General features: G+C 39.0%; 1 long non-coding RNA gene across 1 annotated transcript in view; it reads right to left on the bottom strand.

Annotated features, from left to right (window-relative positions):
* LOC110342434 overlaps positions 1-24,267 on the bottom strand; it is a 29,552-nt gene extending 5,285 nt beyond the window's left edge. The window contains exons 1-2 of the long non-coding RNA XR_002384495.2: positions 22,981-24,267; positions 21,629-21,770 (exon numbers count right to left, since the gene is read on the bottom strand). This is a non-coding gene — a long non-coding RNA (uncharacterized LOC110342434). The remainder of the gene's footprint in view (positions 1-21,628; positions 21,771-22,980) is intronic.
* Positions 24,268-24,685: the final 418 nt, after the last annotated feature.

Raw genomic sequence — 24,685 nt, 5'->3', positions numbered from 1 at the left:
TGCATGGTCTTTCTTTAAAAAAATATATTCTTTCTGGAGACAAAAATGCCAGTGGAAAGGATGTTCTTTTGGCATTATCAGGGATTTATTTCGGTGGCCCTCCTTGCCTTTACTGTATTTAGTGAGAAATCAATCATCTTTGAAACACCACTTCCTGTACACAATGTCCTATTACCTTCATCCCCAACACACACACAAAACTCTCAGGCTTTCAAGATTTTCTTCTCTTAGTTGTAGCATTTTATAATCTATACACTTATGGCTTCCTATGTATTCATTTAGCTAAATTTCCTCTAGTATTTTTAAACATGAGTTTGTTCTTCAAGAAACTTGATACATTTCATATATTTTCAGCATATTCTGTTCTCTATTTTCTCCCTCTTTGTCAGATGAGAGATCACAAAATACCTATATCACACAGCCTCATATCAGTCCTCATATCTCTGAATGCCTGCTCCTTATCTTCAATAATTTACTCCTTCAAATTGCATTGATTTCTCCCTGTTTTCTTCCCCATGCCCACCTCTTACAGTCTTCCCTTTTTTTCCTCCTTCTTCCCTTTTTTCTCCATTTCTTTTCTCTTTTATGCTTTTGTTGTTCTGGGCAAAAAAAAAAAAAAAAAAAAAAAAAAAAAAAAGGCCTTGCAAAAGGTTGGTAAGTGTTCTACCCTGATCTATACACCTAGCCCATTTCAACTGTTTTCTTCATTTCCATTACACTGTTAAATGTATCACATAACACTGTTCAGTCTCCAGTTGAAAAAGTTACACTAGATCACCATATCCTGGCCCATAACTCTGGCAGAAGCCTTCCACCTCATCAGGGACCAGTCCAACTCTCTGAAAACAAGGCAGAAACCTCCTACCTCACCAAAAGCCAAGACAGGATCCTGAGCCTCCGTGGAGCCCTGGCCAGATCAGAGACCACACTCACACTCCCGCACTTGAAAAGCAAACCCTTGAAGAACCAGAGGCCATCTAGGCCATCAGATGTCCAGGCCCCAATGTGGGTAGAGACCCTCTAATCAACCACAGTTTATGACGGCCAGAAGACCAGAGAGGAAAGAGAAACCAAGGAAGAAGACACCCATCCAGCAATGACAAATCCAGAAATTGGCACCTAGACCCATAATCACTCCAAATTCAGATGACTAAATATAAGTGTAAGAGCACAAACAACAATAGCCAGGTAAATATGTCACTGTCAGAGGCCAGCCATCCTACTACAGCAAGCCCTGAATAGTCCAACACAGCTGAAGCATAAGAAAATAACCTTAAAACCAATTTTATTATGATGATAGCGGTTCTTAATGAGAAAAATGAATAAATGCCTTAAAGAAATTAAGGAAAAGGCAAGCAAACAATTAGAGGGAATCAATAAATCTCCAAAAGAATGTCATGAAAATCAAGCAAAAAGCAAACAGTTGAAGCAAATGAATAAAACAGTTAAAAACCTGAAAATGGAAATAGAAGGAATAGAGAAAACACAAACTGAGGGATTCTGGAAATGGAAAATCTAGGTGAGTGAATAGGAACCGCAGGTGCAAGCACCACACACTGAATACAAGAGATGGATGGAAGAAAGAATCTCAGGCTCTGAAGACAAGATAGAAGAACTAACACATGGGTCAAAGAAAATGTTAAATCTAAAAAACGTGTAACAAAGTATCCAGAAAATCTGGGACACAATAAAAAGATCAAACCTAAGAATAATAGGAATAGAAGGAGAAGAATTCCAACTCAAAGGTACAGACAATATATTAAACGAAAATCATAAAAGAACATTTTCATGCCTATAAAGGTTCAAGAAGCTTACAGAATACCAAATAGATTGGACTAGATTAGAAAGACCCCTCTTCACATAATAACCAAAATACTAAAGACACAGAACAAATCTGCAAGAGGAAGGGGCCAAATACCATATAGAGACAGACCTATTAGAATTACACCCTACTTCCCAATGGAGACCCTACTAAAAGCCAGAAGAGCCAGGATAGATGTTGTGCAGACTCTGAGACCACAGTTGTGAGCCACGGCAAAACCCTTCAATCACCATAGATGGAGATCACAAGCTAGTCCACGACAAAGTCAAATTTAAATAGTATCTATCTACAAATCCAGCCTTACAGAAGGTATTAGAAGGAAAACTCTAACCTAAGGTTAACTACACCCATAAAACACAGGCACTAATTGTACACTAGCATAACCCAAAGAAGGTAAACACACACACACTATCAGCACCACTAACTACAACAAAATGACAGGAAATGAGAATCATTGGTCATTGATATCTCTCAAAAACAATGGACTCAATTTCCCAATAAAAAGACACAGACTAACACAATGGATGCACAAACAAGACCCATCTTTCTGCTGCATACAAGAAACAAACCTCAACATTAAAGCTTTCCCAATAAAGCATTGGAAAAAGATTTTCTAAGCAAATGGCTCCAAGAATCAAGCTGCTATAGCTATTCTAATATATAACAAAACAGACTTCAGGCAAAAATTAATCAAAACAGATAGTGAAGAACATTTTATACTCAAAAGGAAAAATCTACCAAAATGACATTCCAAATCTCACCATCTAGGCCCTAAACACCAGGGCACCCTCATTTGTAATGGAAACAATACTAAAGCTTAAATCACATGTTGACCCTCATACACTGATAGTGGGGGAACTTCAGCACCCCACACTCACCAATGGACAGGCCATCCAGACAAAAACTAAACAGATAAATGCTGGGGCTAACAGACTTATGACCCAAATGGACCTAGCAAATAGCTAAAGGACATTTTACCGAAACACAAAAGAATACACCTTCTCAGCACCTCATGGAAAATTCTCCAAAACTGACCACATACTTGGTCACAAGGCAAGTATCAACAGATGCAAGAAAATCAAAATATTTCTACATACTGTCAGACTACCACTGATTAAATTTGGAATTCAACAACACGAAAACATGTGGAAGCCTACAAACTAATGGAAACTAAAGAATTATCTACTGAATTACCACTGGGTCAAGGGAGCAATAAAGGAATTAAAGGCTTCCTAAACTTTAATAAAACTGAATGAACAATTTATCCAAACTTATGGAATATAATGAAAGCAGTCCTAGGAGGAAAGTTCATAGCAATAAGTGCCTTCATAAAGAATTTAGAGATTATTTTATACTAGCAACCTAACAGCACACCTAAAAGCTCTAGAACAACAAGAAGCAAACAAACTCAAGAGGCATAGATGGCAGGAAATAAACAGACTGAGTACTGAAATCAATAAAACAGAAACACAAACAACAATACAAAGAATCAGTGAAACCAAGAGTTGGTTGTTTGAGAAAAACAACAAGATAGGTAAACCCTTCTCCAAATTACCAATGGACACAGAGAGAATATTCAAGTTAAAAAAAAATCAGAAAGAAAAAGGGGGGACATGATAACAGACACTGAGGAAATCCAGAGAATAATTTAGTCATACTTCAAAAACCTGTCCTCTAAAAAATTGGAAAACCTAAAAGAAATATACAATTTTTTGATGGATATCATAACCCCTAAGGAAATAGAAGCAGTCATTAAAAGCCTCACAACAACAACACATAAATGCCAGAGCTGGATAGTTTTAAATTCTACCATACATTTAAAGAGGAGCTAATACAAACAACGCTGCTATGAACATAGTTGAACAGATGTCCTTGTATGAATGTGCATTATTTGGGTGTATGCCCAAGAGAGGAATTGCTGGATATTGAGGTAGACTGATTCCCATTTTCCTAAGAAACCACCATACTGATTTCAAGAGTGGCTGTACAAGTTGGCATTCCCACCAACAATGGAGGAGTATTCCTTTTTCTACACATCATCTCCAGCATAGACTGTCATTGGAGTTTTTGATTTTAGCCATCCTGACAGGTGTAAGATGGTATCTCAGAATTGTGTTGTGTTGCATTTCCTTGATTGCTAAAGATGTTGAGCACTTCCTTAAGTGTCTATCAGCCATTTTAGATTCCTCTATTGAGAATTCTCGATTATCACATATACATATATATATAATTTTTAAATTTAAATTAAAAAAGGTTGCTTCACATGTCCATTCCAGGTCCCTCTCTGTTTCCCTCTCCTCCTCCCGTGCCCTCTCAACAACCCCCGCAATATCCCCTCATTTCCCCAGGGAGGGTGAGGCCCTCCATGGGGGTATCCATAGTCTGTCATTTCATCCAGGGCAGGGCCTAGACCCTCCCCCAAGTGTTCAGGGTGAGAGTGAATCTCTCATTGTTGGATGGGAGCCCAAAGTCCATTTGTATACAGGGAATAAATACTAATCTACTACCCAAGGCTCAATAGATTACCTAGGCCTCCTCACTGACACCCACATTCAGGGGGTCTTGATCAGTCCCATGCTGGATTCCCAGGCATCAGTCTGGGATTTAAGAGCTAACCCTTCTCAGGTCAGCTGTTTCTGGGGGTTAAACCAGCCCAGTCTTAATCCCTTTGGTCATCAGTCTTCCCTCTCTGTCACTGGATTTCTTGATTTCAGCTCAGTGCTTAGCCATTGGATTCCATCAGACACTGAAAGAAGGTTCTGTTTCCCAGACTCTCTGACCATGGGATTGTAGGCTGGCACTACCCAGATATATGTCTAAAATCCATCTATGAGAGAGTAAATGCCATGTTTCTCTTTTTGTGATTGGGTTACCTCCTCGCTCAGGATAGTTTCTTCTAGTGCCATCCATTTGCCTGCAAATCTCAGGATTCCATTGTTTTTTTCTTCTGAATCATAGTCCATTGTGTAAATGTACCAAATTTTCTCTATCCACTCTTCAATTGAGGGGCATCTAGGTTGCTTCCAAGTTCTGGCTATTAAAAATAATGCTCCTGTGAACATAGTGGAACAGACATCCTTGTTGTATCAATGGGCATCTTTTGGATATATGACTAAGAGTGGAGTTGCTGGGTCTTGTGGTAGATTTATTCCCATTTTTCTGAGGAATCTCCATAATTATTTCCAAAGTGGCTGTACAAGTTGGCACTCCCACCAGAAATGGAGGATTGTTCCCCTTTTACCACATCCTCTCCAGCATAAATTATCGTTGGTGTTTTTGATTTTAGCCATTCTGATAGGAGTGAGATGGTATCTCAGAGTTGTTTTGATTTGCATTTCCCATATGGCTAAGGATGTTGAGCACTTTCTCAAGTGCCTGTCAGCCATTTTAGACTCCTCTATTGAAAATTCTCTACTTAGTTCTGTAGCCCACTTTTTAATTGGATCCTTTGGCATGTTGGATACTTGCTTCTTGAGTTCTTTTGTAAGTTTTGGAGATCAGCCCTCTGTCAGATGTGGGGTTAGTGAATATTTTTTCCCATTCTGTGGGTTGCCTTTTTGTCTTGCTGTGTCCTTTGCCTTACAGAAGCTTCCCGGTTTCAGGAGGTCCCATCTATTAATTGTTGATCTCACTTGTCTGGGCTAGTGGTGTTATGTTCAGGAAGCTGTCTCCTGTACCAATTCGTTAGTCCAGCACCATTTGTTGAAGATGCTTTCTTTGTTCCATTGTAAATTTTTAGCTTTTTTGTCGAAGATCAGATGTTCATACGTGTGCGGGTTAGTATCAGGGTTATCCATTCAATTCCATTATTCTACCTACCTATTTTTGTGCCAATACCAAGCTGTTTTCAGGACTATAGCTCTATAATAGAGCTTGAAGTCAGGGATGGTGATGCCTCCCGACGTTGCCTTGTTGAACAGGGTTGTTTTGGCTATCCTGGATCTTTTGTTTCTCCATACAAAATTGATTATTGTTCTTTCAAGGTCTGTGAAGAATTGTGCTGGGATTTTAATGGGGATTTCATTGAATCTGTAGATTGCTTTTGGCAGGATTGCCATTTTTGCAACATTTATCCTACCTATCCAAAAGCATGGGAGATCTTTCCATTTTCTGAGGGCTTCTGTAATTTCATTCTTTAAAGACTCAAAGTTGTTGAGATATAGGTCTTTCACTTGTTTGGTTAGCATTACACCAAGGTATTTTATGTTTTTTGTGGCAATTGTAAAGGATGATGTTTCTCTGATTTCTTTCTCAGCCCTTTTATCATCTGCATATAGTAGGGCCTGCCACTTTGCTGGAGGTGTTAATCAGATGTAAGAGTTCCCTGGTAGAGTTCTGTGGATCATTTATGTAAACTATCATATAATCTGCAAATAGTGAAAGTTTGACCTCTTCCTTTCCAATTTGTATTCCCTTGATCTCCTTTTGTTGTCGTATGGCTCTGGCTAGAACAATATTGAAAAGGTATGGAGAGAGTGGACAGCCTTGTCTTGTTCCTGATTTTAGAGGAATTGCATTGAGTTTCTGTTCATTTAGTTTGATGTTGGCTGTTAGTTTACTGTATATAGCTTTTATTATGTTTAAGTATGTTCCTGTTATCCCAGATCTCTCCAAGCCTTTTATCATGAAGGGGTGTTGGATTTTGTCAAAGGCTTTTTCAGCATCTAATGAGATGATTATGTGATTTTTGTTTTTCAGCTTGTTTATATGGAGGATTATGTTGATGGATTTTCGTATGTTGAACCATCCCTGCATCCCTGGGATGAAACCTACTTGATGGTGGTGAATGATTGTTTTGATGTGTTCTTGGATTCGATTTGCCAGTATTTTATTGAGTATTTTTGAATCAATGTTCATGAGGGATATTGGTCTGAAGTTCTCTTTCTTAGTTGTGTCTTTGTGTGGCTTGGGTATCCAGGTAATTGAAGCCTCGTAAAAAAGTTTGGCAAAGACCTGTCTGCTTCTATTGCATGGAATATTTTTAGAAGAATTGGTATAAGCTGTTCTTTGAATTTCTGGTAGAATTCTGCACTGAGGCCATCTGAACCTGGGCTTTTTTTGGGTTGGGAGACTTTTGATGACTGCTTCTATTTCCAGAGAGGTTATAGGTTTATTTAAATTGCTTATCTGTTCTTGATTTAATTTTGGCAATTGATAGCTATCCAGGAAGTTGTCCATTTCCTTTAAATTTTCGAATTTTGTAGAGTACAGGTTTTCAAAGTATGACGTGATGATTCTCTGAAGTTCCTCAGAGTCTGTTGTTATGTCCCCCTTTTCATTTCTGATTTTGTTAACTTGCATGTTCATACTCTGCTGTTTGTTAAGTTGGGACAAAGGTTTGTCTGTGTTGTTGATTTTCTCAAAGAACCAACTCTAAGATGCATTGATTCTTTGTATTGTTTTCCTAGTTTCTACTTTATTGATTTCAGCCCTCAATTTGAGTATTTCCTGGCATCTACTCCTCCTGGGGGAGTTTTCTCCTTTGTGTTCTAGAGCTTTCAGCTGTGCTGTTAATTCTCTAGTGTAACTATTCTCCAGTTTCTTCATGTGGGCACTTAGTGCTATGTACTTCCCCCATAACACTGCTTTCAAAGTGTCCCATAGGTTTGGGTATGTTGTGTCTTCATTCCCATTGAATTCTAGGAAGTCTTTTTTTATTTTTTCTTTGACCCAAGTACGGTGTAGTTGCGCATTATTCAATTTCCATGAGTTTGTAGGTTTTCTGCAATTTGTGTTGTTGTTAAGTTCTAATTTTAATGCATGGTGGTATGATAAGATGCACGGAGTTATTCCAATTTTTTTGTAGCTGCTGAGGTTTGGTATGTTGCCAAGTATGTGGCCGTTTTTTTGAGAAGGTTCCATGTGGTGGTGAGAAGAAGGTATATTCTTTTTTATGTGGATGAAATGTTCTATATATGTCTGTTAATCCCAGTTGGGTCATAACTTCTATTAGACCCTTTGCTTCTTTGTTGAGTTTCTGTCTGGTATTCCTGTCTAGTGGTGAGAGTAGAGTGTTGAAATCTCCCATTATAAGTGTGTGGGGCTTTCTATTTGATTTAAGTTTTAGTAATGTTTCTTTTACGAACGTGGATGCCTTTGTATTGGGGCATAGATGTTCAGAATTGAAACGTCATCTTGGTGGATTTCGTCTGTGATGAGTATATAATGACCTCCTTTTCTTTAGATTGATTTTATTATAAAGTCTAATTTTTTAGATATTAGGATTGCTACCTCTGCTTGTTTCTTGGGTCCATTTGATTTGAAAATCTGTTCCAAACTGTTAACTCTCAGGTAATGTCTGTCTTTGAGGGTGAGGTGTGTTTATTGTATGCAGCAGAAGGATGGGTTCTGTCTTCGTAACCATTCTGTTAGCCTGTGTCTTTTTATGGATGAGTTAAGGCCATTAATATTGAGGGATATTAATGACCACTGATTGCTCATTCTTCTTTGATTTGAAATGGTTGTTGTTGGTGGAATTATGTGTAGAATTCCACCCCTTTGTTCTTTTGGCTGTTGGTAAAGTAGGATTATCTAATGCCTATGTTTTTCTGGTTGTAGTTAATTTCCTTGGGATGGAGTTTTCCTTCCTGAACCTTCTGCAGCCTGGGTTAGTGGATACCTATTACTTGAATCTAGTTTTGTCATGGAATATCTTGCTTTCACCATCTATAGTGATTGAGAGCTTTGCCGGGTATAGTAGTCTGGCCTGGCATCCTTGGTCTCTTAGTGTTGGTAGAATATCTATCCAGGACCTTCTGGCTTTCAGAGATTCTATGGAGAAGTCAGGAGTAATTCTGATAGGTTTGCCTTAGCCATTTTCCTTAGCTGCTCTTAATATTCTTTCTTTATTCTGTATATTTGGGGTCTTGATTATTATGTGGCGAGGGGACTTTTTTTTCTGATCCACTCTATTTGGTGTTCTGTAAGCTTCTTGCACCTTCATTAGCATGTATTTCTTTAGGTTGGGAAAGTTTTCTTCTATGATTTTGTTGAATATGTTTTCTGCACCTTTGAGGTGGTTTTCTTCACCTCCTTCTATACCTTTTATTCTTAGGTTTGGTCTTTTCATGGTGCCCCGTATTTCCTGGATGTTTTGTGTTGGACTTAAGATTTTCATTGGTTGATGAATCCATTTCTCCTAGTATATCTTCAACGCCTGAGATTCTCTCTTCCATCTCTTGTATTCTGTTGGTAATGCTTTTATCAGTAGTACCTGACAATTTGCCCAGCTTTTCTATTTCCAGCCATTCTTCAGATTGTGGGTTTTTTTTTAATTGCCTCTATTTCAGTTTTCAACCCTTACACTGTTTTAATTGTTTCTTGCAATTTTTGGTTTATCTTTTCGTCCATTTGTTGCATTTTATGAATTTTTTGGTTTGTTTTTTCTTCCATTTCTTGGTTTGTTTTTTCTTCTATTTTTTGCCTTTTTTTGTTTGCTTTTTCTTCAAGTTCTTGTATTTTTTGGTTTGTTTTTTCTTTCATTTCTTGCATTTTTGGTTTATTTTTTCTTCCATTTCTTACTTTTTTTTATCCATTTCTTTGAGGGATTTTCCTATATCCTCTTTTAGGGCCTTATCATTTTCTTGAAGTTGTTTTGAGGTCATTCTCTTCTGCTTCATTTGCATTGGAATGTTGGAGTCTTGCTGATGTGGAATCTCTAGAATCTGGGTGTGTCATATTTGTTTTTCTGTTGCTGAGTGTGTTTTTGTATTGTCTCTTTCCTATCTCTTCTTCTAGTGGGTACAGAAAGAGTCCCTTACTGGTCTGGTGGTTAGGGGACCAGAGTTCCATTTCGGTGGGTACTAGCAAGTCCAATACTCTGGTAGTTCTCTTCCTCGTCCTCGTTCTGGTCCCATGGATGAAGAAGACCAGGAATCTGGGGTGCTTAACCTCCCTCCTGGTCCCCTGGTCCCTTTGGTGGAATACTTGGGATCTGGGGTACTTGGCTCCCGCTGGGATGGGAGGCTCTGTGGCAGTCCCCAGGGAATCCCCAGGCACTGGAATGCAGACCCAGATGCAGGAGCTGTTTTACCTGGTCCTGCAGGACCAGCTAGTCCTCTTGTCTCCTTGGTGGAAGACAAGGCTCTGGAGTGCTTGGCTCCCCCCGGGATGGGAAGCTTTGTGGCCATTCCCAGTCACTGGAAGGCATGCCGGGAAGTGGGGCCTTGTTTACCTGGATCCACTGGTTTCTTGGTCTCATCGGTGGAAGAGAAGACCTGGAATTTGGGGTGCTTAGCCTCCTACCTGGTCCCCTGGTCCCTTTGGTGGAAGAAAGGACCTAGAATCTGGGGTGCTTGGCTCCCGTTGGGATGGGAAGCTCTGTGGCATTTCCCAGGAAATCCCCAGGCACTGGAATGCAGGCCCAGATGCAGGGCCTGTTTTACCTGGTCCCTCTGGACCAGCTGGTCCCCTGGTCTTGTTGGTGGAAGAGAAGACCTGGAATCTAGGGTGCTTAACTCTGTGGCAGTTCCTAGGCAATCCCCAGGCACTGGAATCTGCATCCCACTTTTTTTTTAAAATTTTATTTTATTTTCCAGTTTAAATTTAGATAAGAAACAAGGTTGCTTCACAAGTCAGTTCCAGGTTTTTAATTGAATTGTTTGGTGTTTTGGTGACTAGCTTCTTGAGTTCACTGCATATTTAGAAAATCAGCACTCTGTCAGATGTGCATTTGGTGAATATCTTTTCCCATTCTGTGGGCTGCCGTTTTGTCTTGTTGACAGTGTCCTTTGCCTTACAGAAGCTTCTCAGTTTCAGGAGGTTCCATTTATTAATTGTTGATCTCCGTGTCTGTTCTACTGGTGTACCAATTCACTCAAGGGTACCTCCCACTTTCTCTTCTAAGAGGTTCAGTGTAGCTGGATTTATGTTGAGCTGTTTGATCCATCTGGACTTAAATTTTGTGCATGGTGATAGATAGGGATGTATCTGCAATCTTTTACATGTCCACATCCGGTTATGCCAGTCCCAGTCATTGAAAATGATTTCTTTTTTCCATTATATAACTTTGGATAGTATACACAGAGGAAAGGACTACCAGCCAACAATCCACACCACTAGAGAAACTAGGAAACAAGGAGGATCCCAAGAGAAGAATGCATGGCACCCGAAGAAGGGGAGTAGGGCAAAAACCCCGAGCAAACTGGGAGTATGAGGGATGGGAGTATGGGGGAGCAAAGGGAGGTTGGAATAAGAGAGGGGGAGATGAGCAGGAGGACTGGGACAGGGGTGGAATAGAGGAGGGCAAGAAAGGGGATGCCTTGATAGAGGGAGCCAGTATAGGTTTGGAGAGAGGTCTGGCTAAGGGGAGAAAAGTTGGGAAGCCAAAGGGATGACCCCAACTAAGAATCTAGGCAGTGGTGGAGAGGCTGCCTTTGATGCCCTTACCCTATAATGAGATTGATGACTACTTTGGTTGTCATTCTTGGAGCTTTTATCCAGTAGCTGACTGAATCAGAAAAAGGTATCCACAGTTAAACACTGAACCATACTCTCTGATCGTTCCCTGTGGAGGGCCTCACTATCTTTGTGGAGTGGGTGGTAGAAGGCTGGGGGGGGGGTCAGTGGGGAGCATTGGATCATGGGAGGGCAAGGGGATGGGTGGATTGGTATGTAAATAAGAGTGCTTCTAAAATTAAAAAAAATCTGTCAAAAAAAGAACTAACACCAATACTCTTCAAAGTATTTCACAAAATAGAAATAGAAGGAACATAGTCAAGTTCTTTTTATGAGGCCCCAGTTACCCTGATACCCAAACCACACAAGGACTCAGCAAAGAAAGAGAATCACAGACTGATTTTCTTCACGAACACTGGTACAAAAATAAATGCTGGTAAACTGAATCAAAGAACAAATAAAAAAAAAGACCATCCACCATGATCAAGTAGGTTTTATCCCAGAGATACAGGGATGGTTCAACATACAAAAATCTGTCAATGTTATTCACCTTATAAACACACTGAAAGAAAAAAAAAACCCTACATGATCATTTCACTAGATTTTGTAAAAACTTTTGACAAAATCCAACACTCCTTTACGATAAAAGTCTTGAAGAGATCAGGGATATAAGATACATACTTATATATAATAAAGGCAATATACAGCAAGTCAACAGAAAACATCAAATTAAATGGAAGGAAACACAAAGGAAGTCTACTAAAATCAGGAACGAGACAGGGTTATTCACTCTCTCCATATCTATTCACAGTACTTCAAGTTCTAGCTAAAGCAATAACACAACTAAAGGAAATCAAGGGGCTAGAAATTGGAAAATAGGAAGCCAAAATATCATTAGTACAAGATGATAGGATAGAATATGTAAACAACTTCAAAAATTATACCAGGGATCTCACTCCTATAACTGATAAGCACCCTTAGTAAAGTGGCTGGATACAAGATTAACCCCTGAAAATCAGGAGCCCTCCTATACACAAACAAGAAATGGGTAGAGAAAGAAATCAGAGAAACGACACCTTTCACAATACTCAAAACTAATATAAAATACCTTTATGTAACTCTAATCAAGCAAGTGGAAGACCTGCTTGACAAGCACTTCAAAAGTATCAAAAAATGGAAAGATCTCCTATGCTTATGAACTTGTAGGGTTAAAATAGTAAAAATGGCCATCTTACCAAAAGCAATCTACAAATTCATTGTAATCCCCATCAAATTTCCAGCACAATTCTTCACAAATCTCAAAATAGCAACACTGAACTTCATATGAAAAAAAAAATTCCCAAGACAGCTAAACAATCCTGTAAAATAAAAAACATCTACAGATATCATCATCCCTGATTTCAAGTTCTGCTATAGAACTATCTGTCCTGCCTATGGGATGTGCTGTGATAAGGATGGATTGTGGGAGTGGCAAACCCATGACTGGTCCAGCCTCAGGCCCATGCCATGAGAGTGAGCCTGGCACTGCCTGGATCACCAGGACCCAGACTGGATGGCCCATAGACCTAGGACAGAACCAAACACAACTGGCAAAAATAAAATAGTCAATGTAATGATTACTAATGATTTTCTGCTTTACTCATAGACTAGTGTCTAGCTCAATTATCTGATGGAGACAGATGCAGAGAACCTGGACAATCATTAGGCTGAGCTCAGGGAATCCTGCTGAAGAGGAAAAAGATTGTAAAAGCCAGAGGGGTCAAGAAAACCCGAGGATCAACAAATCTGGGCTCACAGGAGCTCACAGAGAAAACCAACAACCAGGGAACCTACATGCGACTGACTTACTTTAGGCCTTCTGCATATATGTGTGAGTTGTATAGCTTGGTTCTCTTGTGGGACTCCTAACAGTGGGAGCAGGTGCTGTCTTTGACTCTTTTGCTGGCTTTTAGGACTCTATTCCTCTTATTGGGTTATCTTGCCCATTCTTACTATAATGGGAGGTGCTTAGTCTTACTACAACTTGTTATGTCATGTTCTGTTGACATCATGGAAGGCTTGCCCTTTTCTGAATAGAAGGAAGGAAGAGAAAGGAGGTGGAGAGCTCTGGATGGCGGGGAACAGTGTGGCAGAGAAGAAATGGGGAAGGGAGTGGGAGTACAGGAGGGAGGAGAAACTGCAAAGGGAAAAACGAATACATTAAAAACATTTACATTATTTTCTAATTTATAGCTTATATTTTATGCCAATGTTCTCTACATGCTCCCTATTATATTCATTTTCTGGTCCTTAAACAGAATTAAAATAGTGATTTAAATGATTATCTGCTAATTCCAAAATCTTTTCATCTTTGAATTTGTTGATTTATTTCAATTGAACCCCTTCTTTTCTTGATTCAGGGTCACAGGTTTAATCCGTATATTTAAAATTATTATTGTTTACACATTATAGATCATACTTAGGGAGATGTTAGATTCTGTTATCACTCTTTTAGTATTATATTTTCCCTAGATGATTGTCAAATTATTAATTGTTCATCTTTAATTTAGGAGGTTTTGTTAAAATATGGGCATTTTTTAGATTGTTTACAAATTATGACAAATCCCAGAAATCAATTTAAGAGAAATCAATAATATTTAAGTGAAAAACTACCTTGAGAATGGCTTAGGGACTGACCTAACTGGGTTGACAGGGAGTGAAAAAAATAACAGACACACATATAGAAAATCCGGGGTCAGGTAGACTGTGTGTTTTGATGGAGATGCACTGCCAACAACCCATAAACTCAGCACATTTGTTATAGATGGCAGGAACCAGGAGAATAAAGAAGTGGGGGGTAGCTAATATTGGTATCAAGTTGCAGTAATCTGGGAGGAGGAATCTGTGGTTGACAGTTTCTACACACTCTGGTCTTAGATAAAGGTCAATCATTTGTCAGTATTAGTATTTGGAATAGGGAAAGACCTTGTTATTTGTCTGAGCCTGACCTGGGGAAAGTTTTGCCATTTCCAAGGGTCTGGGGCTTTGGGATCCTTGACGTGGACAATCTCATGTCATTAATAAAGATCCACTCAAGACTTCACCCACCTCCCACAAATAAGGAAGGAATTTGTCAAGCATCCTGATTTCCTATGGTTTATACTACAAATGCTAGCCTTCTCTAACACGGGCAGTAGCCAAACTGTCCACTAAGACCCTCAAACACATCCACTATTGTATTCATCTTGAGATGCCTTAAGTCTCCAGAGTTTTTGCAGAAAGCTGATATTTACTCTGTGATGCTCCATCTCTGTAATTCTTTCTTATTGGGGGTGACTTATGAGCCATTTAGACATCCCTTACTTCTGCCCCTTGGCTTTCCAACTCAAAAACTACAGCAGCTTTGTGTTTTAGTCTTGCTACATGGTTACTACTACAACTCTGGTGAAAAAGTAAAAATAGCACAATTTCTCAATGGCTTGGCTGGAATTCTACTCTGAATTATTCTTCAGTATCTATTACATTGTTCGGATTTTATAACTTTTTTGTGGGTGGAGGGAGGATAATGGAACTCAATCTGTCTCAATGGTATCAGAACTGGAACACCTGTCCTCCTGGTGGGCTGAGGGCTATTTTTATGAAACATATCATTGGTGAGCAGCTTCCATGTGCTGGCAAAACTCCTCAGTGCAACAGTGAAGACAGAGAAAATTCCCTGCCTTTAGTTAGTTGAAATTATAGTGAAAACAGGATACAGAAAATACAAATACAGATGTCACTGTTGGTAGTAAAAAGTTCTAAGGAAAAGATTAATCATATTAAGAATGCAGAGGGTGAGAGGGATATGGGTAGGGACTTAGCTCCATGCTAGAGGCACAGAAACACAGACCTCATCAGTGAGGAAGCCACTGAGGGAGATTAGAAAAGTATTTTATGCTTAAGGAAATCAAATCAGAAGTCTCAAGAAAGACATTTGGTATCAGGTTACTGAAACAAAAGGATCAGCATGCCTGCAAAGGAAGTAACAGTTGGTAGGCTCCAGGAGCCTCTGCAGGCAGATCACCTGTAGCCTTGTCAGTCATGGGCATTGTCTTGACGTGAGGGAACCACGAAGCCAAATGAGGAAATGTTAATTTACACTATACTGAAAAGGGCTACCTACCTCACTTTTAGAACAGATTGGAGTTGTACTTCAACGTCTGTGGTTATTTTAGTCAACATGCCTGGTAGTATGCTTCTTATCATGAAGAAGTCAGAAGAGACTACATTGTTACCTTGGGAATCACCATGTGTAAAGCAAACACACCAGGCCTTTGCCTTAATATCTGGCTTGGTTCATCAGGCCTGTCAAAAACCATGTGGTGACAATAAAATTGAGAAAACTATTCTGAAAGCACAAACTGCGGGATCAAAGGGTCCTAAATTCACCCCAATTCTCTGTTTTTTACATTTTTTTTTCAGACAGGTTCTCACTTAGCTTAGATTGACCTCAACTAAGCTATGTAGCCAAGGCTGGCCTTGAACCCTTGATGCTCCTCCTGTCTCTGCCTCATAGTGTTGGGAGTACAAGTGTATAATGACAAGGCCTCTTTGGTTTCAGTTTTGTTGTTGTTGTCTACAAGAAAAGTATGTGGGAACATTTGATTCTTTTAAAGCACTACGAGATTTATTTTATAGAGCTTGACTTTGATGGCCTTATTACTTATATTTCAGATCGAATGTTGTTTCTCTTTGTAAGGATAGTGACAGTGGTTGCACAACAAAACCAGCATTCTGACAGTCCCCTAATTCCTGGGGAAGTCTACAGCATATCTTTGTCAATATGCATGGACCATTTCTTTAGCATTCATAAGCTATTCTCCTTTCCCTTTTGAAAAATAATTTCAAATGAATTTGACAGAGGAATAAAGTAGTCCAAACAAATCACATTTCCTCAAATCAATGAAACGGAAAAACATTGAGTATCACAGAAAATATGTATCATTTAGATTATTTCCCACTCAATCCAAGATCACCGAAGGAAATTCAGTGAACACATCAATTAATTAAGAGTCTTCAATGGCCTGCCAGAAGAAGTTTGGATTTCTTTGGTTATTTCAACTGTGATATTTTCTCTGTATATCATTTTTATCTATTAAAGATGCAGTCAATTTGACCATTAAAAACATTGCCTGATTCATTAAAAAAAGACTATTTGCTTATAGTCTTAAAAGCCTTAAAAGCTAACCTCATCATAATGAAAATGAGAAATAATGAGTTATGCTTCATGGGAAGATGATGAGAATTGTAGAAACCTTGTTTATATGTTATCTTAAAATAAGCAATGGCTTTTGCTGATTGGATATTTAAATTCAGTGGAATGTTCCTTGGGAACATTAAATGATGTCTTTCTTAATTGAAGAATGGGAATACCATAAATTAGCAACCTCTTTATTGTTTGTCCACTTATTCTAGAGCCCAGCCACATGTGAAGATGTTAAAACTGCTGCTGTAACAATACTTATTTTCACACCCACATTTGAGCAAAACACCTAAGTAGGTGTGGTGGCTCATGCCTGTAGTCTGAGTACTGGGAGGCTAAAGATTAGTTAGTGCCTAGAAAGCCTGAGCTACATAGTTCCATGACAGCCTGGGCTACATAGTTTCATGTCAGCCCTGGCTAAGAGTAAGATTCTGTCTAAGCTAAAATAATAAGCATACTGTTACAAAACTGCATTAAGTTGCTATACTGGCTGGTTACATGTGTCAACTTGACACAAGCTAGAGTCATCAGAGAGGAAGGAGTCTAGGCTGAGGAAATGCCTCCATGAGATTTGGCTGTAAGGCATTTTCTCAATTATTGATCAATGGGGGAGAGCCAGTTCATGGTGGGTGGAGCCAACCCTTGCCTAATAGTCCTGAGTTCTATAAGAAAGCAGGTTGAGCAAGCCATGAGAAGCAAGCCAGTAAGAGCCACTCCTCCATGGCCTCTCATCAGCTCCTGACTCCAGGATCCTGCTGTTTGACATCCTGTCCTGACTTCCTTCAATGATGAACAGCAGCACTGAAATGCTTGCCAAGTAAACAAAATCCTATGAAGATCATCACTATCAGCAGCAGTCTGATTCATTCTGCTGGTAAGTTTTAGCAGGCACTTATGGCTTACTGATACTGAGGCGGTTCTACCAGCCCTGAACAAAGGGAAGAAGGCAATGAAATCTCTCGCTGAGTGCAAAGACACATGCTAACTAGCTTTTGGTCAGCTTGATGACATTCCTAAACAAGCAACAACAGCGGGGTAGGACTTTTTCTGTCTCAGCTTCTCAGTGTTGAGCTAATGGTTTACTGTCCACATAACCTTAATGTGAAGAGCGTATGGTAGAGTGAAGACGATTATGTTAGGCCCTGTTGTTCAGGAAGCCGAGAGGTGGGGAAAAGAAATACCTTTGAAGTGCATGATTACAGAGACCAGATTTATCCAGTGTGGCCACACAACTCAATTTCTGCCACCTCCTAATAACCCACTCAATGATGAATTCAGCAATACATTAATCTAATGACTTGATCAGACTCCTTAACAATAACTTTCTGAAAGCCCATCAACTGGCAATCATGTCATTAACAGCAGCTTGTCGGGAGGACAGGAGACACTTCATATTCCATTCCTTTCTCATGGTTGACTTAATTAGGAAAAATGTGTTCATTCGCAGTGCTTCTGTTCCATCCTCAGTGGTGACCTTAGTCAAATTAGTCCCTCTTTTAAATATCAGGTCAGGCCTACTAGCACATAGTGATTTCTGCCATTTGGAGTTGGTCCTTCTGCAGTAGTTATCTTTTACATAATAGGAATGAGGTATTGAGAAAATAGAGGTTGAAATAAAAAAGAAAATTATTTAAGTAATGTAAATTAGTTCAATGATTCCTCCATTTCATTGCTGTCTGCAATATCTTGACTGGAGTTGTCCCCAAATTAACTGAGCGTGCACCTTTTTCCCTTTGTCACCACTGTAGAAGGGCTTAGAAGGATGTTGAGGCATCAGAAAAACAAGAGTAGAATAAACTGAAGTCTTTCTAGGAGAACAGCAACAGGGTAACACCACTGGGCCCTTTATGAGAGCTCTTTGTACTCAAGTCTGAGCATTTCAGGGCATTGTTTCATTCAGTCCACCACTCTCCCTGACATTTTCATGTTTCCAGTGTTCAAAGACTTAGCCAGCTAATTTCAGCCATGTGGTCACATGTTGAATCCATGAAGCCCTGAACCAAAATTGATGGTGATGCCTGAGAATTTGACATTAAAGCTAAATGTAATGTGAAACCAGAGTTAAGAATCACAATGTTGCAGATTTTAGTGTGAGGTGCTTTTACTTGAATGTTTTTTGAATCAAGCAGGAAAAGCCTGAAGAGTAGGCACTACACATAGGCACTATATTCCCATAACTTCTAAAAGCGCGTCTGAATATTTTACAAGATAACACAGCTAACAATGCACAATACTGGGCATGAGCTGCAAAGACTCCCTGTTCACTCTGCGTAACAATGACATAGGGTTCAGAGTTGAAAGTGAATATCTGGCTTTCAGATATCTGCTGGCTTAACACCACTGATGGTATCAACACATGCTAGTACTCTGATTTGTGAAGGGGCTTTCTAATGTGGTAGGATCCTTTCATATTAGGGACATTAGAAACCAGCTATACCATGTCAACAATTTCTAGACTCTGGGTCCTGAGAAATAAACAGAGCTCAGTCCTGGCTTCTAAGGTACTCATACTCTATTGGGGAAAGAAAACAAAATAAACAGATAAATAAATCAATGGATTAATGCAAAGGAGAAACACAAGATGCAAGGTGGGTAAATGTGACAGGACAGGGTGGATTTTATATCATCAGGATAGTCTGACAGTGACTGTAGTATTAAAGATGTTGTGGAGTACATACACCCTGGAACATTAATTACCAAGCCCTTGGCGGAGATTTTGTCTGCCTGGTGTGCTGAAGAAACAGAGATCAGTGTTTGGATAACAGAAGACAAGAGCATCAACATAAGCTACCGGAGTCACAGAAAGGAAAAAGAAGCACATTGGTTGGTAACGGCCATCACAGCGTCACTATATGAGACTAGAAAATACAGACATCTGCTCTGCATTTTAACAATTCATCCTGGCTGCAGAGGGAGTCTTGTGAGGACACCGTGCAGCAGGAAGACCACGCAAAAGTTACGTTTACAGTTCAGGCAAGAAAAGATACTAGCCTAGCATGGGCAGCACAGTAGTAGGGGAAGGGGAAGTGCAGAACTGAAGAATAATGCATCATTCTTTTTCTAACGGATTGAATGTAGAATACACAGAAAAAAAGAGGGTGGCTGGTCCTAACGTTTGTTAATTTGGAACTTAGTAAATTTACTGTAGATTAATTCCTCTTTCAGGAAACTCCCAGTGGGCAACGGTTACGCGCTAAACATCTAACCAAAGAAAGATCTTAATGGGGGTAAAAAACTGGAATGCATAGTCCAAATGACAATGATTTATTAAAGCCCATGTTTTTCCTGACATGAAGCATGGCATGCAAAGCCTGCCAGCATCTGGATTTGGGCAGGAAAAAGAGCCTGTCTCCTCAAGGTCATTTCCTGTCAATAGAGAAAACCTCTTCCAGTTTTAAAAAAATTCCATGATTTTGACATAGTAACTTCTTACTGTTTATAATAGTTTTAAAATATGTAGACTTCATTCCATTTTCAAAAGAACTCTCTGCTATTCTTATTAAGTTTCTGCACTTCAACTACTTTTGATAAAACATATTATTCTTCTACTTATAGATTATGTAAATCTATTTTGTCATGAATAAGACTAACATGCAATTTTGCATAACCTAATAATATATATATATAATTCAATAAGAGAAATATAACTTCATGTACACTCTTCACACCCTATTAGCATTCCTTAGAATTGATTGTGTACATGTTTTCTTGCCAAAGTTCCTTTTTTCTTTTACTTGTATTATTTCCAGACACAGTAGCACAGACACCTTGAACTTGCTTTATACCCAATGCTGGCCTCGAACTGCTGATCCTGCCCCCACTTCCCAAGTTCTGGGATTACAAGACTGTGGCACCATGCCTGGCCTCATTCTTGTCCTTCTTCTAAAGGCATGTCCCCTATTTGCCTTTTTTTTTTTTTTTTTTACAAATCGTGACAAGTCATTTTCAGGTACATCCTGTATGAGTAATAACTCAATATCAATTTCTAAGCTGACCTTTAAATACCTATTTTGCACATTGTATTTTTTATCATAACCTCCATTTATGTTTTGGTCATTGTGTAGGAATATGTATCAGTGATTTCAACATTCAAGGACAAATTTCCCTTTGTAGGAATTTATCCAATAAGGATAAAGCACATTAAGACTTCCTTAAAAAAATAATGTTTACCTACAGCAAACAGTTTTCATCTGACTCCACAGGTTAATAATTCTGATTTACCAAGATCTTACCTTGGAGCTTTAGTGGTAGTAAATGTCTGTAATCCTAGTACTGGGGAGAAAAGCTTGGGTTGTGAGATCCTCACAAAACAAAACTAAAAAACCCAAAGCAGACCAAAACAAAACACTGAAGTTTTATTTTCCCTATAGTGCTGCAAGAAACTGGTATTTAGCTATACATGCATGCTTTTGTTAATTGTCATAGAAGCGGAGGAAACAAAATTACTTATGAAGCAGCTAAGTCTAGCAAAATACTGAAATTTTAAAACTCCCTTCTAAATGGAAGTCAAAAGTCAGATGAATAATAGTCTGCATAAAACCTATTGATTTTCATTTGGGAATTAATTTGATTTCAAGTAAAGAAAAACTATTCTAAAACAAACAAACAGAAACATATTTATATGCTTTTAGAGACTGCAACAATATTTAAAGAAATGTTTTGTTACTAGATGATTCAGAGATTAAGTTTTTTGTTTTTTTTTCTTTTTTTTTTTTTGTGGCAGGGTTTCTCTGTGGCTTTGGAGGCTGTCCTGGAACTAGCTTTTGTAGACCATGCTGGTCTCAAAGTCACAGAGATCCACCTGCCTCTATGTCTTGAGTGCTGGCACTAAAGGCATGCGCCACCAACACCCATGGAGGTTAAGGTTTTTAACAGATACATACTCTAACTCTTTGAAACACTGTTAACAAGTAGAGGTACTGGAAGAAACCCACACTAGGTACAAACAGCTTTCTCAGGTGATTGTCAGGTAAAGGACAACATCTGTAAGGAATCAAAACAGACCACGGTTCTCTATACACACACTTCCACACACTTTCTTCTTCTTCCTCCCAATGTGTGACTTTATGGTCCATATTTCAAGTACAAACATAAGTAGACTTTCGTTAAGATGTTGCCACCGTCTGAAAGCAGCAGTCCCCCTGACTGAATGCATCAAGACCTGACAGTCAGAAACATTTTCCTCTTACCTCTGTAATGGTAGTGGAGGCTGGAGACATTGCAACCATTAAATGCACACTTAACTGGAAGGGACATTTATCTCCTTGTAAGAAGATCTCCACTTTGAAACTTTAACTCGTCTCAAATTTCCTAGGAGTTCTAATCACAATGCTGCAGGGAAAAGTAATACATAGCATTTGTGAACTACTTCCTGACCTCTATGTAGATATAATGTTACACACGAGTGCTCCTAAGTTCCCAGGATGCAGGGGCAAAGACATATTGTTTCATCTAGATTTTACTAGCTGTTGAAATCCATACTTTTCTGATGGATGAGGAAAGATTACAAAACCATCTAGAGATCCCAAGGCACCAGCAGAGCAACATAGCTTTTACTTTCTCCAAGATGATATTCTACGATTTTGGGGTGAGTTGTCAAAGACTTAATCAAGTTTGAAATTCTTAGTAAAACCACATAGAAGGTGTCCTTCCCTCCATTGTTTTTCTGTCCCTATGAATCTGTTAAAGCATGGAAAGTATCTCCAGGGAACAGTGCCACAGTAGTTCTATTCTAAGTGAGTCTCCAAAATACTTATACCTAAGACTCTATAGACTACAGTGTACAAGATATGGTGAAATCAGTTTAGGACCTCAAGATTCATCTGTAGGAGAAACAAGACCGAAGATAGATTGAAGTAATATTAATAATATAGTATAACATGATTAACTATGAATTTACAGAGGTAGCTACACAGAAACAAAGATGTGTTCTTATAATCATTCAAAATTAAATAACGGGAAATAAGATATTTAATAGAAACCACAACAGGCATCCAAGAAAAGTAATCACAAAATTACCACCAGAAGGGCCTTTAAGCAATGGCCTTCTTCCTCTCTGAACATGGACATAAGAAACAAGCCTACTATAGAAGGTGTCAAAAGAAAAATTAATAGTACTGTGTTTACAACATAATTTTATTTCAAAGAATATACACATGTTCTTAGGGAAAGAATCTGGAAACAGCTTGGCAAATTAAAATGACCTCTGGTATCACAGCTAAGTCAGTAGTAACTTCACATATACTCGCTTGTTTAAAACTCTTAATTGTATATTATTACTTCTATTAACTATGGCTATGAGGATAAGCTTTAGAATGTAGTTAGGAAATAAACTGATCTAGCAAAGAGGAGAAATAGATTCTTTTTTAAGATCCATGATCTTACCAGCACCATGAAATTGGCTAGGTTTCTAGTGCCAGGTATGATTTCCCTCTTATTCAGGAGGACCTAAGTCCAATAAGCAAAGTTGTTGGTTATCAATGACAAGTGAGTACCACTATTGTACCTTTACAAGTATTTTAAAATTGCATCAACATCTTACCATGCTGTCGTGGTTCACAGATGTCACAGCTGGTTAGGACTATCAACTGCTTCTTTCTCATGGCCGCTTGCACAGTATTTCATGGTACCATGGAAGCTAGAATGCAGGAAGGTGGCTTTCAGGTTAGAATAAGTTAAAATAATCTGAGCTCTTTGTCTCTACTGTGTGGTGGTGTCTTCAGCACCACAACTTCTGAGAAGCAGCAAAGAACATTAGCAATAGTCTATATTGTCTTGAGAGTTAACTGGAATACCCTGACCAAGCATTCAAAAGGAATTTTCCTGTGCCTGGTATTGTTCTTGTGGAGAGCATTGTCAGCCTAAGAGGCACAATTTCCTTCATATTCATTTGTTATTTATGTATATCCTATGTATATATATTTGCTTATACGCAATGTATATAATTTTAGGTAAATGTGAACTTATCCTTATAAATATGAATCTTATCCTTATACCCAAGTGTAGTCGTTACCCCTAATCAAAGAAGCTTTTCTTAAAGCACATGTAGACTATCACATGTCATTACCCCTCACCTATAGGCTATATAACTTTACTTCGTTAGATCAGGCATGTGACTTCTCCTGGGACTGGAGAACTCATCTGGGAGCTGCTTTGCTCAACTTTTTTCTTTTTCTATTGGGCTTGATCTGACTTATTGAGCCAGTGGAGAAACCTATTATCAAGATACAGAAAACCTATTACAAAATAGCACAGTAGCTGGAAAAAGAAAAACATTCCAAAATAACATCAAATTTAAGTATATCTATCTACAAATCTAGTCATACAGAAGGCATGAGAAGTAAAACCTGAATCTAAAGAGACTAACCACATCCAAGACTACACAAGGAATAAACAATCCCAAACTAGTAAATCAAAACATGGGACCTATACCATAACAGTATAAAATAACAAAATCAAATAAACAGTACTCATTGAGAACTTTAGTATTAATGGTTTCAATTTTCTAATAAAAAGATACACATACATCCAGTACCACCTAAATAACAGGAATCAACTAGAATTGGTCATTGATATCTCTAAATATCAATGGTCTCAATTTCTCAATAAAAACATACAGACTAACAGAATGAATGTGAAAATGGGATTCACCCTTCTTCAGCATCCAATAAATAAACCCTACCATCAAGAACAGACATCACCTCAGGATGAAGGAATTCTAAGGCTCTCTCCTTCCTTATCACCACATAGTAGGCAGCTATGTTCTGCCACATGCCCCTACCATGAGATCTGCTGTGGGGATCACAGACCCTGGCCGGAAACCCACCCCTCCATCAGACTGGGAGCAGGCAGCTGCGAGATAATATTTACTGAAAACAATTCAGTGCCATAAAGCTCTTGATAGGGCTCCGATAAGGGCTGGCTCACTGAAACACCATGACTTTGATCCCCCCTATGTACGGCTAGATGCTTCTTCCTGCTCCCTGCTGTTTCTCCCCAATTCTGGGGCCGGAGATTAAACCACCAGCCAGGAGGGTGAGAAGTCTGTGAGAGCTGTGAGAGGTGTGTGAGAGCACGGTTGGAGAATTGTGTGTGGATGGATGGCAGAAGTCTTTTAAAAGGGAAGCGTTTTTTCTTGGGGAGTTCTCCTAAGCCGACTTGGGGAGATAAAGTTTTCTTAAAGCAACCGACCGGTCTCTGTGTCATCTATCCCGATCACCTGGCTACACTCTCAGATGCAGGCTGCT

Source organism: Mesocricetus auratus, unplaced genomic scaffold, assembly GCF_017639785.1.
Source record: "Mesocricetus auratus isolate SY011 unplaced genomic scaffold, BCM_Maur_2.0 Super-Scaffold_100019, whole genome shotgun sequence".
Lineage (NCBI taxonomy): Eukaryota > Metazoa > Chordata > Mammalia > Rodentia > Cricetidae > Mesocricetus > Mesocricetus auratus.
This window is presented reverse-complemented; position numbering and strand designations above follow the sequence as displayed.